This window comes from Anabrus simplex, chromosome 2, assembly GCF_040414725.1.
Source record: "Anabrus simplex isolate iqAnaSimp1 chromosome 2, ASM4041472v1, whole genome shotgun sequence".
Classification (NCBI taxonomy): domain Eukaryota; kingdom Metazoa; phylum Arthropoda; class Insecta; order Orthoptera; family Tettigoniidae; genus Anabrus; species Anabrus simplex.
The window spans coordinates 685,683,465-685,696,154 of NC_090266.1; positions in this window are offsets into that span (position 1 = coordinate 685,683,465).

Below are 12,690 nucleotides of genomic sequence, written 5' to 3' on the forward strand. Positions count from 1 at the left end.
TATTTCTCATTAGTAAGTGAGGCTATTACATCATACTATACACATGGCAGTTTACTTCGAATGCCACAACATCTAATTCGCTATTTACCATCTGGGTTTCTCTCAACATATGCCGCTAAAGATTTAGATGAAGCATGGGAGAAACTACCCTACTATGTAAAAGCAAAACTGGAAATAGCAGTCTGCAGCCCATGTGTCAAACATTATTGCTACAGAGGACAAGACGAGGTTGATGGTTTTGACGGAGCGAATCCAATGATTAAAGACTGTGAAGCATGTAAGAAAGAATTTAATCATGTATTTTGAACTAACAGGTAAATAAAACAGTGTGATGTTCCACTTATTATTCGAGTTGCTTGAATAATTCATCCTAACCTATATATGCATACACATATTTCTTTTGTTTTTACACCATCCAAATGCTATAACCTTGAATCCTTTACCAGATTTTATTTTTTCTATCCTCAAATCACCAACCTGTGTAGGTGTGACAAATTATAGCTTTCACTCACACACTGTCTCAATTCAGAGGTTGATTAAGAAATAATTCGTAATATTTTATTTAAAAAGAAACCATGCTTTACAGTTTTTCAACCAATATTTCAGCTACGTGGCAGCACGTTCTTTTGTTTTGTTAAAACACTGTCGTGTTTGATGTCTTTGTTCACTGAAGTTCTTTGCTGTTGTTCTTTGCGGTGAATTCACGCGCCCCTAACCGATTCATTAGACGATTTATTATTTCATCTTCCGTGCTAAACATATATATTCGATATAATTTTTGATGAGATAGCACATCATGTGTTTGCCTAACTAATTTATTAGTTCAGAGATCATAATGCATTTTTTTTGTGTTAGCCATCTTGGACAAAGATAATAAGAAATCACAGACATGACACTCTCATGTATGAGCTGTTTGACCTCGATGAGTATACACAGTTGCCGACGTATCCAACAAAAATGGCGAGATGTTTTTGTTTTATTCCGTATGTAAAAATTCATACTATCGCGTTCGTAACAACGGAATGTCTTAATCAACCTCTGATTTCAGACTTTATCCGAGTTTTTTTTTTTAAATTTGTTTTTTACCTAGTACAATGATATTTCATAGATGACATTTATTGATGTAAGGTTAGTAAACAATGCGTGTATCTATCGTCAAGAATTACAGCTAGATGTGCATCCTGTTGAAAAAATAATTAAAGGTAATAGTCATGAAAAATATTTTTATTATTTAATTAAACTAAGCACTTTTGTGTTGTCCTTCACTCATCACCAACCAGTTGGCTAGAGTTGTTACTCGCTAACCTTCAACAGACCAAAGCTGGAGGAGAGGAGCAATTCTTTTTTAAAAAAAAATCTCATATCCTGTTCACCTTTTGGGCAGCAAGTAACCTTGTCAAGCAAATCCAGTTGCTGCAATTATTTAACACGTAGCTGTCTCACCTTGAGCAGTGAGAGGAACTCCAAGTAACTTTTAGAAGCAAATCTACTCACAGAACCTTGCCTTTCAAGAAATATTTACCTCTTACATAAAGACCTCTGGGTAAGTGTAGTTAACATTTCCTACATGCACCCTAACAAGTAAAAAGAACTCTGCAAAAAAAAATATAAATTTAGTACCATATCTAACATGATGATTTTTGTCAAAATGTCTTTCCTGTCACCAACATAAACATTTCAAGAGGTAATCACATATGCAAGTAGGGTAGAATATTTTTTTTTTTTGATAATTGAGCTAAGCACTTTTATTACACTCAATAGAGGATCTTTTTTTTTAATCTCTACTAGAAGAGTGAGGTTAATAGTGAACTTGTTTTGCTCTTACAATACCTTTCAGTAAAAAGATACTCAATTACGCACCAAAACAAGTGATGTCACCTATCACGCCCACCCACCCTAAGCATAGCAGTAGTAAGCTACCGCAAGGAGCGACATTCCACACTTGTGTGTAGCCTTGACAGCGAGAGGCGCCCCCCGCACGTGCCTTGCCAAGTGAGAGGCCCCTTCAGGGAGTGAAGCGCACGGGGCATGCGCAGTGGCTGCCGCTGGTCCAGAATTCTTCTATCGAAACTCTGGTCCAGCTTTCTTCTAGGTACTCTACTATGATTTGTAGCCTAGATTGTAGTGGCTCATCCCCCGATTTTACATAGCGATATTAATTAAATTTTTCAGCCGTTTTCTCGTGAAGCGTGTACAGACAGACAGACAGACAGACAGACAGACAGACAGACAGACAGACAGACAGACAGACATTACGGAAAAGTAAAAAGTGCATTTCCTTGTTACTATGGACATGACCGATACAGAAATACCATTATTTTCAAATTAGAGCAATGTACCTCATCCAAAGTACACTGACTGACAGAGCAAACGCAACACCAAGAAGGAGTGGTCAGAACTTTATGCCAATTGCAGGGTAGACTGACGTCACTGAGGTATGCTCATGATGTGAAATGCGCCGCTGTGCTGCGCACGTAGCGAACGATAAATGGGACACGGCGTTGGCGAATGGCCCACTTCGTACCGTGATTTCTCAGCCGACAGTCATTGTAGAACGTGTTGTCGTGTGCCACAGGACACGTGTATAGCTAAGAATGCCAGGCCGCCGTCAACGGAGGCATTTCCAGCAGACAGACGACTTTACGAGGGGTATGGTGATCGGGCTGAGAAGGGCAGGTTGGTCGCTTCGTCAAATCGCAGCCGATACCCATAGGGATGTGTCCACGGTGCAGCGCCTGTGGCGAAGATGGTTGGCGCAGGGACATGTGGCACGTGCGAGGGGTCCAGGCGCAGCCCGAGTGACGTCAGCACGCGAGGATCGGCGCATCCGCCGCCAGGCGGTGGCAGCCCCGCACGCCACGTCAACCGCCATTCTTCAGCATGTGCAAGACACCCTGGCTGTTCCAATATCGACCAGAACAATTTCCCGTCGATTGGTTGAAGGAGGCCTGCACTCCCGGCGTCCGCTCAGAAGACTACCATTGTCTCCACAGCATAGACGTGCACGCCTGACATGGTGCCGGGCTAGAGCGACTTGGATGAGGGAATGGCGGAACGTCGTGTTCTCCGATGAGTCACGCTTCTGTTCTGTCAGTGATAGTCACCGCAGACGAGTGTGGCGTCGGCGTGGAGAAAGGTCAAATCCGGCAGTAACTGTGGAGCGCCCTACCGCTAGACAACGCGGCATCATGGTTTGGGGCGCTATTGCGTATGATTCCACGTCACCTCTAGTGCGTATTCAAGGCACGTTAAATGCCCACCGCTACGTGCAGCATGTGCTGCGGCCGGTGGCACTCCCGTACCTTCAGGGGCTGCCCAATGCTCTGTTTCAGCAGGATAATACCCGCCCACACACTGCTCGCATCTCCCAACAGGCTCTACGAGGTGTACAGATGCTTCCGTGGCCAGCGTACTCTCCGGATCTCTCACCAATCGAACACGTGTGGGATCTCATTGGACGCCGTTTGCAAACTCTGCCCCAGCCTCGTACGGACGACCAACTGTGGCAAATGGTTGACAGAGAATGGAGAACCATCCCTCAGGATACCATCCGCACTCTTATTGACTCTGTACCTCGACGTGTTTCTGCGTACATCGCCGCTCACGGTGGTCCTACATCCTACTGAGTCGATGCCGTGCGCATTGTGTAACCTGCATATCGGTTTGAAATAAACATCAATTATTCGTCCGTGCCGTCTCTGTTTTTCCCCAACTTTCATCCCTTTCGAACCACTCCTTCTTGGTGTTGCATTTGCTCTGTCAGTCAGTGTATATTCAAATTCAGTTTTAAAACTCCTGTTTGTAAATGTTGTAACAGTTGATTTGCCTCCATTAACCTTCATATTATTCTCTTCAACCCATTGTTCGATACTCTCAAGTTCCCTTTGTATTTCTAAACAATCCTCAATGTTATTTATTTCCCTATAAAAATTATGTCATCCGCATACAATCTTATTTTTGATGTTATATTATTCCCTAAATCATTTACATATATTAAGAAAAGTAACGGACCGATTATACTACCCTATGCAATTCCCTTCCAAACTTTCTCTTCCTGCGATACGTTATTTCCTACTTTGACTTTCTGAACCCTTGAATTTAGAACTGCTTTTATCCCACGAGTAACCCTTACGTCCAATCCTATTCCCTCTAATTTCTTTAATAATATTCCATGTTCCACATTTTCAAAGGCTTTGGAAAGATCTATGGCTATGCAATCTAACTGGCCTCCTGAATCCAATTGATCTGATTTGTCCTGCTGAAATCCCACCAGTTGTGCCTCACAAGAAAATTCCTATCTAAATCAATACTGGCTCCTCACGAACCAATTTTTATCATTACATATCCCTGTGATGTTCTTTGATATTAAACTCTCCAGTATTTTACAAACTATACTGGTTAGGCTGATTGGTCTGTAGTTCTCTGGTTTCCTTTTATCACCCTTTCCTTTATAAATTGGTATTATTATAGATTCCTTCCATTCCTTTGGTATTACACTATTATTTATGACATAGTCAAAGATAAATTTTAAATAAGGCACTATGTACCACCCCATTGTCTTTAACACCTATTACTTGCTCCCTATTTCTGCATTGCTCTTACCTTCTGCATATTTCGTCGTCCCGCTGCTGTAAACATCGTACTGCTCCGCTATTGTTCCGTCTGCTTGCTCGCCCCGCCCACTACTGCTTTCCCTCTCGCCTTCCTCACCGCCACATCATTACGTCATCTGTTTCTAGTACTTTCCAGTACGTGCTTCGCTCGCCTATATAACTCGCCGCTCCCTTTCGATCGGCGATCAGGTGTGGATTGTGTTTTGTAAAAGCTGTGGGAGCAGGAACTTCCGCGCACGGCTGGTCCGTGCTGATTTTATCCTGTCTATTCTACTTGACTTCAATATTTTCTTCGAGCCGGGTGAGCAGACTTGTTATTATGCTTTTCATTTTCTTCACTTCCTCGCCTCTCTGGCCTTACTATTGTTATTGCTTTTGAACTTTGGCCCACTCTGGGCACTACGAAATTTAGTGGACAAACTTCAAAATCTAGTGGTTTTCTATCAAATAGTGAAGGAAAAGGAGTCGTGGATCGGCGAACTTTACAAGTGATATGGAACTCAGTCTGCGTGTTGTTAGCGAGCGTGAAAAGTCATCGATATGAAAATGGATATTGCAGCCTGATCTCTACCTGTTTCCTCATGATCCCCCTTTTTATTCTATATTACTTTTTCCTCCTCTTAGGCATTTTCCTCTTTATCTGTTCCCCCCTTTCCCCCTTTTACTAATAATATGAATTTATATGTTCTTCGTAATTGTAATAGTGGTCTGTGAGTTGGATTGTGCCACTTCTCATTGCCTGTGCAAAGGTCTGCGTGTTATTTCTCTTAAGTGGAATAGTGTTTATTAGGGGGATAGGCTGTTGTTCTATGATAATCTTTTTTCTACATATTCACCTTGTGGTTTTTGCGGACATACCTTTCTACTTCTTGTGATTGTTACATTCTCGTTGTTATAAAATTTCTAGGTATTTCCAGCCTGTATTTTAGGATTTTCATTCAATCTCTCCCAACCTTTTCCTTTCTGAACCTCAATGTTATGATTTGTATCTTGATTGTTTATCACTGCCATCTATACTTTCATATGAATATACCAAAGATTATTTTCTTAGTTTGTAAAGATGTTCACTTTTGATGCTCTTACAATACAACCTGTTATTTAAAACTTATTTTTTGGGGGTGTCATTATTTTTGTATCCCCCTTTTTTGGTTTTATATGCACCTACCACGCAATACCCCTTGGGAAAAAAGCCCAGTAAACTATCTCTGCGTTGCTCTGCTGACGCATTGGATACGTATTCTAATTGCTTGGTGTTGCTTAATCGCTTAAGTTGGGGGAGTTGTACGCCCCTTCGGGATGACTTGCCTGGCGTAATTTTTCCTACGAATCGCCTCGCTGCACTCTGCTTGGCCTGGTATATATATATATCACTAACACATTGTCTGGACTTTCTGAAAATCAGTACTTGGTTATTGAGGTTTTATCATTTTCCTCAAAATATATTACTGTATATATCACGTAAATGTACATTTACGTAACAAATAGTAGCAGAATATTTTTTATCCTAGTATACTCACTTCTCTCTCTCTTTGGTTCTTGTTTCCTTTATAATGGCGCATTTCTCTGACAATTTACCGTTAGGAGGGGATTCCATTATATTATCTTCCCCAATACCCCATAAGTTATCTTTACCTAATCCTCCTGTACAGGTCTTAATTTCCTTTTCTTCTTCTTCTTCCCCCTCCATATACCCCTCATCTACCAATTATACACCTGACTCCTTATCCGAAGATGTTAAACCTTCTTTCCAACAGCACCCTATGGCTCCCTCTCCACCTGCTTATTCTGCTCCTCCCATACCTCAAAATGCTCCGGTTGACAGCTCACTTAATATTCAGATTATCAAACAATCAATACTTCAAGTTCCTCAATTACAAGCGCCAGACCTTCGTAGCCTAACTATCTGGCTTTTTTCGGTTCGTAAATTTTAAAATATAAAGGTCGCTTCCTTTCCGCAATTAATCGGCCTTCTATCTACAAAGACTACGGGTTTTTTCTGCCTTTTGGTTAGATAACATGTCCAATTTTTCAAATTGGTACGAAATGAGACATGCCATACTTAACTATTTTTTTAACACTTGAAGTTCGACATAAGTTAAGCATTGAATTCATTCGATGTCATCTACTACCTAATGAACCACCTCATGATTAACTAGACTCAATCATCACCTATAGTGGTATTCTTAACATTTCCTATAATACTTCCGAATTGATTTCAATTATGCAATTCTATGCCGTTCCATCATTTCGTCTGCTATTTTATGCACTTACTCCTCCTGTCTCTCTTTTTCAACTATATAATTTAGCTAATCAACATACTATTAATTCCTTAGGTGACCGTTCATATTATGCGTCTGTTCCCCCACCAGTCATTCCCTCTACCTCGTCATACCCATCATCGCCTCCCGCCTCCGATCCCGCTTTCCGTACTCTTGTAATTTGTTTTCGTTGCAAACTACCTGGTCACATTGCCAAATAATGTAACACTCAGCCTTCGGGAAGCGACTATCACCCGCGTCGATTGGCAGTAGACGTCTATTTGGGGAAAAACTGCCTTATGTTTGTCAGGTAACTCAACGGTACTCCTCAACCCCTTCTTCCGAATTCTTGACTGATTGTGCCTCATTTCTACCCCGTACCTCCCATGTTCTTGTAACCGTAAACAATCTACCGTCTGTCGCCTTACATGACTCGGGAGCTGCAATTTCTCTTATTAGTTTCCAGTTTTATGAAACTTTAAAATCAATTTTTCCTCACTTACAGTATCTTCCATCTTCTACTCAATGTCTTTCTGCTTCAAATCAACCATTGCACATTTTTGGTACCATCTCTTTGCATATCAAAATGCAATATTTCTCTTGGCCTTTCACTTTTCTGGTTGCAAAAGATCTATCCTCCCCTATTATTTTAGGTTATGATTTTTTCTCATACTGGTCTTGTTCTTGACTCTTCATATTCTAGGTTTTTTTCACTTTTCCTCGAAGTCTGTCCCGTTGATCGACACTCTCGATTATCCTCATTCTTTATGTTCTTTTTCACCTAATATCAATTCTCTTCATTCTGATCACGTCCAAGCCTTACTTACTGAATTCTCTGATGTCATCACCCCGACCTTGGGTATTGTTAAAATTTCTCTGCACATATTGATCTTACAAACTCTACTCCTGTCCGTTCCTCCCCTTATTTTCTAAGCCCCCCTAGGATGAAGATCTTGAACTAATTGATAAAATGTTGAAAGATAATATTATCATTCCCTCGTCTTCCAATTACGCTTCACCTGCCTTTGTTGTCGATAAGCCTGATGGCTCCGCGAGATTTATTGTGGATTATAGGAAGCTCAATGATAAGACATTATATGACGCTTGCCCTATGCCTAAATTACAATCTGCTTTTCAACACTTTTCCGGTTCCAAATATTCTTAATTATGCTTATAATCAACTTCCTTTGGACGAAATCAGTTCTCGTTTTACTGCCTTTAATACTCCAAATGACTTATACCAGTTTAAAAACGTTCCTTTTGAATTAAATCTTGGTTCCCAGATAATGCAACGTTTTGTTGATTCCTTGTTTTCAGACAGTAAGTATAAATATTTGTTTCCCTTCATTGATGACATTTTGTTTTATTCCCCTGATCTCCAATCTCATTTGTCCCACGTTCGTGAAGTTCTCACACGTTTTCGCAAGGTCGGCCTAACTGTTAACCCTTCGAAGGTTTGGTTGCTCAAACTTCCATTAAATTTCTTGGACACATTTTGATTTCCCAAGGTATTGCGGTTGATCCCGATAGAGTCTCGGCCATCCATAAAGTACCACCTCTCACGAATTTAAAACATGTACGTTCTTTTCTGGGGATGGTTGTTTTTTATGCCAAGTACATTCCTAACTTTTCATCCATTTGTGAACCCTTAAACCTTCTTACGAGAAAAGGTGTTAAATTTCATTGGTCTTCCCCTCAACAAACTGCATTCGATCTTTTGAAATCAAAATTGTCTCACGCTCCTCTTTTGCAAATTCCGGATTTCAATCTAGTCTTTGAACTTTCTACTGATGCCTCTGATGTAGCTATCGGTACTGTTTTGCAACAAACCTTTGATGGCCACACTCTCCCCATGGCATATTTCAGCCGCATATTGACACCTGTTGAACGCAAATTTTCCACTTATGAAAAAGAAGCCTTGCCCCCATTCTTTCCATTGAGCACTTTGCCAACTATCTTGATCACCGTGAATTTATTGTCAGTACCGACAATCAACCCCTTTCTTGGCTTCTTCATAATGCACCCCGAATTGGTCGCACTGGTCGTTGGTTGCTCCGATTATCTCGATTTAAGTTTTCTTTCAAGTTTATTTCTGGTTATAATAATTCTGTTCCTGATGCTCCCTCCCGTCTGTTTGAAGACCATCTATCTCACAATTCTGAAATATATTTTCTTCCTATTAATTCCATTACCTCTATATCTTCTCTCCCCAATATTCCTCTCTCTTTTCAGTCTTGCTTACAACACCAAGAACTTGACCCGTACTGTCAACAACTTGCTCGCGATCTCTCCTCTCCTGATTATCCTGGTCCTTTCAGTCTCCAAAATCAATTAATTATTTTCAAACCTACTCCTAAGGCTACTCCTCGTCTTGTCCTTCCTTCTACTTTACGATCAATGGTTTTTCAATATTTTAATGATTCCCCTGTTGGAGGGCATTTCGGTAGAGCTAAGACCTACGCCCGCCTTGCCTCTCAATTTTTCTGGCCTCAAATGCGTACAGGTGATTTCTCCTGGGTTCGTTCCTGTGATTTATGTAAAAACATAAGCCCTTAAATCATCTTCCATATGTCCGACTCGTTGGCTGAACGGTCAGCGTACTGGCCTTCTGTTCAGAGGGTCCCGGGTTCGATTCCCGGCCGGGTCGGGGATTTTAACCTTCATTGGTTAATTCCAGTGGCTCGGGTGCTGGGTGTTTGTGCTGTCCCCAACATACCTGCAACTCATACACCACACATAACACTATCCTCCACCACAATAACACGCAGTTACCTACACATGGCAGATGCCGCCCACCCTCATCGGAGGGTCTGCCTTACAAGGGCTGCACCCGGCTAGAAATAGCCACACGAAATTATTATCTTCCATATGGTACTTATGCTGCGTCTCCTGCCACTTATCCTTCCGAAAAACTTTACATTGATATCGTCGGCCCACTTGTGAAATCTTCTAAATCTAACATCTATATTTTTACTTTACTGGATGGCTTCTCTAAAGTTCTTATTGTTCGCCCTTTGCGTAACATTTCCTCCCAAATTATTCTAAATCTGTTATCTAATCAAATTTTCTCCATTACTGGTCTTCCGAAGATTCTTGTTTCTGATAATGCCTCGATTTTTACTTCTAAGGTTTTTTTTATAATTTTTGTTTTTCTTTGGGTATTATGAAGATTTGTACTTCTCTCTACCATCCTCAAGCTAATATTGTCTAACGCTACCACCGTAATTTGAAATATTTTCTATCCATTTTTCATTCCCATGATTTATGATCATAAATCATGGGACACTGAACTTCCATACTTTGTGTTAGCATTAAATTCTACTATAAACACTTCTACATCTCATACCCCGTCTAAGCTCTTTTTAGGCAGAGAATTCCATACCCCTCTTGCTTTAACTTGGGACTTACCGTCCTTGATGGATACGCCCTTCACCTTCTTACTTACTCCCAGTTACAACTTGCTTTTCAAAACCTCCTTCATGCCAGGGATCTACACAAAAAGCTTGCAATTCTCGAGTGTCAACACCTAAATTTAAGCTTTTTTACCCGGTTCTTCTCAAAAATCACCCTGTCAGTTCCGCATCCCAAAATCTTTCCGCCAAACTTTCTCCTCTTTGGCTTGGTTCTTTTCGAATCCTTTCCTTTCCCTCTCCGAATACTGCCCAACTCCAGTCTGTTCAGTACCCTACTGATATTAAAAAGGCTCATTTTTCTCTATTAAAACCATTCCATACCTAATTCCCCCGTTTTTTGGCAGGGTGGAAGATGGGTATTGATCGGTCTGCAGTCCCCCCTTTTTTCCCTTTTATGGTTCGCCCACCCATCGCTCCCTTTCTTTTCATTTTTGCTTAAATTTGTTTTTGTTCCTTTCTGCTCACCCTGCCCTGCTCCCACCGCTTAATTTTCTCATGCCTGATCCTCCCCCATCTTCAAAATTTTCTTTTTTTGTGATTTCTTATCCTTATACGGGGATACATTAATTGCTCAATATTACCTTTTTCTATAGTAAATACGGTTGCAGGCTACTAAAAATGTATTTTATCATGTTTATTGTATACGATCCGGATCATTCCCTTGCCTCACCCATTTCCTTTCCTCTCCTTTCTTTTTTCATTTTATCCCCCCTTTCCTTTTTATCGTCTCTCTCTTTTCCTTCATGCTACTTATATTCTTTTTCTTTTTTCTTCTCCGCTGCATCTTCTGCGTGTACCTGAGATGGCGCCTCTTCTGGACATCGTAGGATCTGCGTCATCTTTGTTCTTCATCTTCGCCACATCGTGGGATCTGCGTCATCTTCCTTCTTCATCTTCGCCAAACATCTCCCCAGTAATTTGATCACTTCCTGCTGATTTTCCTTGCTGAGGCAGTTGGATTTCTCTGAAAATATCTTCATTTGTGAATGAGGAGCTTCTTGTTTCCCAATGTGTCTCTCCGTCTCTATCTTCTGTTTCGGTTTCCAACTCCTGACATTCATCTACTGTATCTCTGAATTCCCTACTAAACAGGTTAGCTTTCTCAGTATCTGTTAAATAGAGTTCACCCTCTTCTCTCACCATTGTAGAAATTTGGATTCCTTTTCCTTTTTGATTCCTGATATATCCTGTACAGCTTTTTCCATTTCCCTTTGTGGTCATTACCCTCTTGAAGTGTGTCATTCATATAAATCTCTTTTGCTTCCTTTTTCACTCTATTCAGTTTCCCCATTAGCTCTTTTCTAGTTTCTCTACTCTCCCTAACCTCTTTGATTTTCCTGTTTACTATTCTACATTTTCTTTTTAATTTTCTTACTTCCCTTGTATAATAAACAGGGTCTGAGGTCATTTTACCCTTCTCAACAGGTACACATCTCTTCTCTCCTTCCCAAATGATTCCTTTAAATTTAGCCCAAAGTGTATCCACATTACTCCCTTCACTTATCCATCAACTGAATTGTGATTTAAGGTAAGTCCCAAATTCATCAACTTTAGATTTTTCTGTACAATTTCTTGTCTTGTGTGACCCTCTTATTAAGCCATTTTGGTACCAGTCCTACATCCATTATTACAGCCTTATGGTCACCTATTCCTTCAATTGCCTCAGTTTTATCAGCAATTTCCCATGGTTTAACCAAGAATACATCTAGTAAGTTATTGAGACGAGTCGGTTCTTGTACTACTTGTGTAAATCCTCCCTCCCAAATTAACTTATTTGCCATTTTCTGTTCATGGGCTTCACTTGCAGCTCCATTCCATTCAACTACAGGCAAGTTTAGATCTCCTGCAATTATTACCATATCATTATTATTGTTTTTATGAGTATAATCTATTATTTTCTCAAATATTTCCATGTCTCTCTCCTCCCTACCAGGCCTGTATGTTCCTATAATTCCCACCTCCTTCATATTATCACAAACTAATTTTATCCCTAATATTTCATCCCTTTCATCGGTAAACCATTCATGTGAACAATATGTTTCCTTCACCAGAATAAACACCCCCCTCCCTTTTTATCTCCTCGGTCTCTACGATAGACTGCGTACCCTTCTGGAAATACTTCTCTATTACCCGCCCCTTCTCTCAACCACGATTTCACTCCTATCACCACACCAGTCTCATAAGATTCCATCAATGTACCGAATTTTAGTTGTTTATTTACTACACTCTGACAGTTTACCAAGAGAATCTCAGACCCCCTTCCTCCCTGAAACTTGACTGTTGCAATTGGGTAACTTGAAATTCCTTACTTTCCTGAGTTTCATTTTCTAGTTGACTGAGCCAGCTTGAAGTACAGCTGGATCTTTCTACTAGTTCTCCTGGTCAGTATTATCACTCAAGGGAGTT